This window comes from Larus michahellis, chromosome 1 (genome assembly GCF_964199755.1).
Source record: "Larus michahellis chromosome 1, bLarMic1.1, whole genome shotgun sequence".
Classification (NCBI taxonomy): domain Eukaryota; kingdom Metazoa; phylum Chordata; class Aves; order Charadriiformes; family Laridae; genus Larus; species Larus michahellis.
The window spans coordinates 111,964,651-111,972,859 of record NC_133896.1 but is presented as its reverse complement, the minus strand read 5'-3'; positions in this window follow the sequence as shown (position 1 = coordinate 111,972,859).

Genomic DNA, 8,209 nt, shown 5'->3' with positions numbered 1-8,209 from the left:
TACATAATGTGTTATTATATAATTATTGCTATCCTCTCTGGAGATTCTGTGTATTAATAAATATTTTGGAACATGGCAGGTATCCATGAGAGCTGTTTTCAATGAAGAGAAAGACTTATAAAATGAATAATCCTTCCAAATGTGCAGTTTGAACAAACTCAGTGGAGACACATCAGATTTTAGCTGCTAGAATACCCTAAGCCTAGTATAAATGCTCTGAATTGTTTTCTGGAGGATTCTCTTATTCATTATCTCTATCTCTCTGCTAACTACAGGAGGCAGCCTAGGTAAAGTGAGCTAAAACTAGATGTCTGAAGGATGTTTTTGCTAAGTGGGCTTTTTTTTTCCCCCTAAACCATGGAGAAGTTGCATTTGAAATCATTATTAAGTAAACAGGATGAAACATTTAAAAGTTAGAAAATAATAATATTAAAACTTCTAGCGAAAATGTTAGGCATTTTGTCATAAATTATATGACACAGACTTAATTGCATGATCACATTTTTCTTTTTTCCCTATAGGTTCTGTTTGATATAGTCGTCACAAAATAAGCAACTATTCAATATCTCTTTTATCATTATTGCCCATTACATATCTCTAGGATTAATTTACTGCACTCTGTCCAATTCTTCTCTGAAATCAGAAATATTAATTGCCATGTGGATTTTTCTGATTTGATCATTACTGTAGCATCTGAGTACTTCATAAACCATATCACAGCACCTCTTTACTACTGGAAAAAAAAAATCGGCATTCAGAGATTAAGATTAAAAATATCCCCTAATTTTAGAATCCCCAAATTATGCCTTATTCTTTGGAGGGTGTTATATTATGTACAAAAATGCACTATGTGCAGATATGCCTGAGTCTTCTCAGTAGCATCAGTGGTGCTTATGTACTTCTGCTCTGTCACCTTCCAGAATTAATGTCAGATTTAGGTCAGTTTAATGCTACCGAGAAATAGTTACACTCTTAACACTGCTCAGAAAATGAAGTCATATGCAAATGAACAGGAATCAGATTGCAGTGAAACTCTTCAGACAAAATTTATTAGTCCCTGGCACATCAATCAATGGCTGTGCATAAAAGATATGTATCAGACTAATCCTGTATCTTTCATAAAGCATAAAATTTACAATACCTATAATATCCTTATGCATAAACTTAAATGTGAATTGCCAATGTTTGCAATTATCTAGAAAATGGCCTGCTCTTATAATTATTAAAGCAAATGTATAAACCCTGGATGACAGAAAACACAATTTTACTGCTATTAAGAGACAATTTAATGTATGAAATCACATTAGCATGCTCAAAAGATGGCTTTCACTCATTCACATGAACATTACAAACCTGTTCTCAGGAACTTCAAAAAGAGGATGGGTGATTCTTCAGAGATAAACCTTTATGAGTAGATTTACTTGCACACTGCAAGTACAGCAGAGTAGCTACCTGCTTTCCTGAGAAACCACCAACTCTACGAACGTCCTTCATATACCAAGGAATGAAACTATTTATATAAATCTGATACAAAAATTTTTTTGGGGACAAAAGCAAATTTCTAGATGTCATTGCTTGATATTAATTAGATGCTTCTCTCCCACTTCAGGGGCTGGAAGGCAGGAAGGAGAGGGAGGTGAAGGAGTTTTATTCATTGGGCCCCTTACATACTCTGTGACAGAATGGGAGAGGACTTAGACTACTGTCTTCCTCTGCCTGGGTGAGTTCAAACCAGTGACCAGGATGGTATCCTAACATCCAAACCACTGCATACCTGCAGGGGAGAGTGCAGACACATTAAGTACTGACCTGTCAGAAAATGTCTGGCTTTATATGAAGCCAGAACTTTCCTCTGTAGACCTGATCTTTCTTCTGATGCCTTTCCCACAGCAGCAGCCTTCTCCCAGAGTCGTTCTCAAGAAGACTTCTTCCTCTCTTTGACGACATTTCTAAATGTCCATACACTTCATCCTCAAAGAGAAGTTTAGGAAACTTCCCTGCCTTATTCTCTCTTTCCATTTGCCCTCCTGCTATATAGCTCCATGACTATCTAGACTATTCCAGTTGGTACAATAGCTATGTTTTTTGACATAACTCAGAGCCTTATGTCTGCTCTTTGGAGATGCATTTCCAAGTCCAGAAATAATAACAGCAGGAAAACTTACTTCCAATAACATAGACCTGATCCTGAATTTTGAGGATTGCCTGGCTATTCTGTATTTTTACTAGAATGTTGCTTCCCTGTAAGTGTGTGCCACATTTTCTTACTACGAGAGAACCTGCATCAAATTCTTAGGAAGGTATCCAAAAAGGAAGTGTGGAAAAACAGAGACCTTATATAATTTAAACATATTTTATAGTGTCTTTTGTGTAAATAGTTTGCCTTTTTCATTATGGATTATTTAATATCTGACAAAAGTCAAGAGCCATTTGCGTTGTAGCCAGATTTCTGATTACCTGATAAATATGAAATCCAGTTTAATTTATGAGAGGACAGGTAAGTGCAAACCCTTGATATAGAAGATACATGAATGACCAAGGTCAAAAACCATAATAGACTTCTGTGTTTAGAGCTTAAATAATAACTCATAATCAGTAGAGGTAGGAGAGAAAATGGAGGTCAAACACTGGTAGAAAGATTGAAGCAGCAAGTGCAGATGTTATTCAAACTGACAAAGTCAATATTATTTCAGTGAATGGCACATTCACTTTTCTTTTTTTTTTGGCTCCCATTTGTGATGTGCAATAAAACATTACCAGCCTGAACTGGAACTGCTTATCTGCTAAGAAACGTGGGGGAAAGACCTGCATATAGGACTCATGCACACACAAACTGGGAGGGAAATCTCATTTGTGTAGACAGGCGTGTGTGTATATATATTCTTGGATTGGAAAATAGCACCCAAGCTGAGTTTTCATTGTTGCATAAACATGGCTGAATTTCAGCTTTCATTTTCTACTTGAATTATCATCTATATCTCCACCCATGAAAAAATTAAAATAATTTCCAAATAATTAAAACCAACCTCTGTCTTTCAGTGCTAGGGGCTTCCACAGTTTCACACTCTCTGAGCTTTGATTAATAAGTCTTTAGTTGAAAGAAATTTTTATTAGGAGGCGACTCCAGGGACTATCTTCCTCTGAAATTTTTTAGTGGTGTAAGATGGTATAGTTTAGAATTCAATTATGTGCATGAAAGCCAGATGCTTTTCTTACCAAAGAAAATGGAATTAAGAGTACTTGTTAGAATTCTTTATCATTTCTTTTCTTGAACCAAACATTAAATAAAGAGATTTGAATCTGTAGAAAGCCATTCTCAGTCAGGAGCTAGTGTCTATATCAAGACGGATGTTTATGATCCATAGCACAAGGCAAGCTCTCAGGAGAAAGGCAAAGCCTCAAGCTGAAGTGAGTGAAACAGGCTATGAAAAGAGTAAGGTGGAAGAACATAAAGCAAAACTTATCTTCAGTCAGAAAAAAATATGGAAAGATAAAGGATTTCTGAAGTGTTGGCTGAGTTGCAGACAGATACGCGCAAGGATGAACTGGTGCAAGAAAGAAAATAAACACTATAAACATTGTCTCTTGAATGAAGAATTTATTTGTAAACCCGTTAATTGTTGCTCAAAGCAGGCATTGGGCAAGAGAGGAATATGAACAAAAATAGAACTGATACATCTACCTGGCCACATTCCATAGGGACTGATAATGTTGGAGGATCCTTTAAAAAAAATTTTTTTTTAAAAAATTACAACATCAATAGAGAGTAAAGAACAGGGCAATGGGACTTACTAACCACCTGTATATCATCCAGCTGTATGGTTGATAATCCCATACAGAATGTGCTCAGCAAAATATTTGTAAGATGAGCCTGGCCATGTAGCGATAGGACGAGGGGCAATGGCTTTAAACTAGAGAAGGGTAGGTTTAGATTAGACATTAGGATGAAGTTCTTTACAATGAGGGTGGTGAGATGCTGGCACAGGTTGCCCAGAGAGGTGGTGGAGGCCCCATCCCTGGAGGCATTCAAGGCCAGGCTGGATGAGGCTCTGAGCAACCTGATCTAGTTGAAGATGTCCCTGCTTACTGCAGGGGGGTTGGACTAGATGACCTTTAAAGGTCCCTTCCAACCCAACACATTCTATGATTCTATGATTTATGCTTAAATAGCGTAAGAAGAGAGAAAGTTTTAGAACTGATGTAATGTCAAAAGTTACTGCCTTTTATTGGTATATTGTCTTAAACCTTCTGTTTGAGATCTAGCACAAACATCAATTCCAAACACATAAATTGTATGTGACAAGTTCCAACAATAGAAAGAAAAGCTGTGCTACCTTATGAATGGCAGTCTAGTCTCATCAAGTTCTTGGTCACATAATGCAGAAAAAAATCCCACACATTACAGACCTGAATTATAAAACAAGTAATCTCTTTATGGTGCAAGTCCATCTACATGAATCAAAGGATCTCTTAAACAATGATCAGAATAAGAAAATCAATCAAACAAATATTAAGCAAGGTGAAGGATGTGAATTATTTTGCCTGCCCTCAGTGCTTTAAAGAGCAGATGCAAATCATATATGATCATTGTGCAAGACTGATATAATTGGACTGAGCACCTTTTTTTTCATATTCAACATGCTAGAAGGCTAAGACAAAAATATACCCAAAATTTATTAACATTAATAAAATAATATCCTTCTTTGAGATTAAAATATGGAGTGCATTATGGACCAGTACGACTTCTGGGATCACTGTAATGTTGATACTTTTCTAAATAAGGAAAAATTGAGAATACTAAGACTTGGGCAAAAAGGAGCCCAGTTTAGACAAGCACAGAGCACTCTGATCCCACATATCATAATGACCCAAAACATTTAGGGACTACTGGATCATCAGCTCTCAAAGCTGTCCTGGAGCTTATAAAGAGCAGCTTGTATAAGCACTGGATATATACTGATTAGCAATGGATTCAAGTGTACAGAAATGTGCAGGCTACCAACTGTACCAATGAAAAATCAATGATAAGATGTACAGACGTGTGCAAAATTATTTCAATGACTACTTGTATAGAGAAGGAAATCATGATGATGTTTGAAATGCACTTGTAGTTTCTTTTGACTGCTCTCTGGCTTATCCAAAACATCTTCAGTATACTCGTCGGAGGAACACTATTGTGTTACTTTTGACTGGCATATTTAAACAATAATTTTCTCTGCTAAACTGCATAAGTATATAAGTCTAAGCATAATGCAAAAATGTGCTTCTTAACAGATGGGAGAGTCTAATCAATAAGAACATCACAATCCCTACTCTCAGTGAAGTTAGATCCAAATAGAATAATAGAATAATTCAGGTTGCAAGGTTCAGATTTAGAAGTCACTGGGTCCTACTCCACCATTTGAAGCAAGGTCATCTTCAACAACTAATTAATTACAGTTTCGGAGACAAGAGCTCCCCAAGATAGCTCTGTATTCAATGGCAAGACAAAGACAGTGAGAGTGCAAGAGAGAGAGAAGATCCTCATTTGAGTCAAAATAGGGCTTGCTTTTATTTAGTCTGTCCTGTCCCTGGAAGGTCTTTTGCAAAGTAGAGGGTTTAGCCTCTTAGTGACTAAAACTAATCTTTGTGAATATGCCTTCACATTCAAAATCTGTCAAGTACTTCAGAAAAATATAGTTTCCAAACTATTCATTGTTCTTACCTCTGTACAAAATAGTTTTGTTTTTCTCTTTCTGAAATAAAGCATGATTTTTTTTATAAAGATTACTGTCAGATGTATAATTTCATGCCCCTAAGCTCTGAATTGGAGAACAGTCTAACATTCAAGTAAAGGCAATGAAAGGACGTGCATGGCTTCCCTTATTTTTGTAAGACTGCACGTGGGCACTGGTGTCATATACTAGGAATGACAAGAAAGGTGGGTCAAACGGGAAAAGCAAACTGGTATGGATATTATAGGCTAGGATGTTGATGACAGGAATGGTTACAGCATTTCCAGTGGGATTTACGGTAGCTGTAATGCAGAAGCTGTAAAAAGTCTTTAGGGATACTAATGGAAATCACACAGCTAGTTCCTTCCAAACAGAGAAGCTCAGGAAACATAACCCTAAGAACAGATTCGATTACTGCTTTTAAGGTATCTCTTATTGCTGTGCATTTTTTCACATCTCTGGACAACGATATTAATGTTGTTCCCCCTGACCCTCACTTTGTGGTGCACCATTAACCTTCTTGCATCCCACATTCGAATTTGATACCTTGCTCCCTGGCAGAGTGCAGAGCACACACACGTGTACGTGTACACACAGACATGCGCACACACACAGAGTCTGTTCGCCAACATTTGCCAACGTCCTTATGATGTTGGCAAAGGTTAAAATTAAGTTTTAGTATAGGCGTACGTTGTACTCAGATGGCAGTCAATAGATCTAATGCTACCTTCAAGTACACAAAGTGCGTTTATAAATCTTCAGTGTTCAAATTAATTTCAGGCTGTGCTGCACGCTCTTGGATCTACCCGTCTCTTATTTACCTGGGTTTTAATTGTTTCTCTCATTGACATAATGAATGCCAGAAAGTAACCCTGAAGCACTTATTTTGCATCATAAATCACAGTATCTTTTTAAAAGGGAAGGATAATTACAAAAAAATAACAGTTCAAAACCGCTTGGAATTTACTTCTTTCCTTTGACAAATAGTGGAGAAAATAATTGCCTAAAGACAATACACAGCATTGATTTAGATGACTTGTTATGCACACATAGTGTATTCTGCAAAAACAACCTTCTTTACAAAAAAAATATAAACAAACCCAACCACCAAACCCAAGAACTCCTCAAGCTCCTGACAAATTAATTTGTTCAGGGCAAAACATTGCACATTTGTAATTCCTTGTCTGTTTCTTAAAAGCCTGTGTGTCACATCTCTTCTGCCCTCTGTATACATGTGTGTTGTAGTTTATTTTAAAGAATGGTTCATTTCATCAGCCTGCTTTTTTATTACTCCTCTTATTTTTCATAAGAGTTGTTTTTCCTTGTACTTTTTCCTTTTTAGCTCTTCTGGTTTTGATGGAAACATGATAAGATGCCATGGTTATATGAACCACAGTGTACTGGTACTGTTCTGTTCATTTAGTCTCTTTCTGGTGTGGAATCTGCCTTTACAGATTCTGCTGCTTTTGCTGAAAGCTGCTCGAGGTCAGATAAAGTTATACTCGAAGATATGATGATCTTTTATAATTGCTGTCCCAGACAAAAAAATATTATTTGAATCGTATAATAGCCATCAGATTGTACTACATTTCTTATTATGAAAAGCCAAGAAGATGTCCCTTGTTCTTATACTAAAGGAATATGAGGGAAGCAGGCAAAGTTGTCACTGTTCAAGCTCGCTAGCCTGAAGACGGTTCAGGTATGTCTGTATGAGTTGCTGTTACTTTTGCATTTACTTGTGGTGTTATGTTAAGATAGCAATGAAGACATAGTCTGCATCATATAGCCAAGTCATTTTATCTCCCTTTTGCTATTCTTCATCCTCAGTCCTTTCTCTACCCTTTTTAGAGCACACGTACAATGCCTGAGGCCTGTTTCACTAGGTTAGCAGCTCCATTAAAATCACCAGATTTGTGCCTCCAAGCAGCCTGGGCAAAAGCTCTACTTTTCAGGGGCAGAATTTACAAGGGAAGGCTGTTCAGCAGCTCATCTGGAGCAGAATGAGGCTGCAATTTAATCTGAAGGTCTCCAGATACTACTGAAGCAGAAACAACATGAAGGTTGGAAAGGGCGTACAAAAAGCAGGTCCATCTGCTACTTCCCCAAAGCAGGATATGGTCTAAGGGATCTGAATGTAACTTTGTTCTCTTCCAAATGTTCTCTTTGCTTTCTTCCCATTGTAAACCTCTCTTTGAGCTCCTTTGTGAATATGATCCTTAGCTGCAACCAACTCCTTTCACGTATATATCAAGCTCCCTGTACCTTCTTCCTCTTCCACCCTCTCGTACAGTGAGCTTCCCATAGCAAATCCACCATACTCAGGAAACAGTACTCAAACTGTAAAATAAAGAACAAATGTAATACTCTTTTGCATGCCAATGTTTTACAAAATACTCTCAACAGAGTTTTACTTCATTGTAGTATTTTATTTTTCATAGAGAATAACTATAACAGCACACTAAAATATACAGCTAAGAATTACACTTATGACTAAC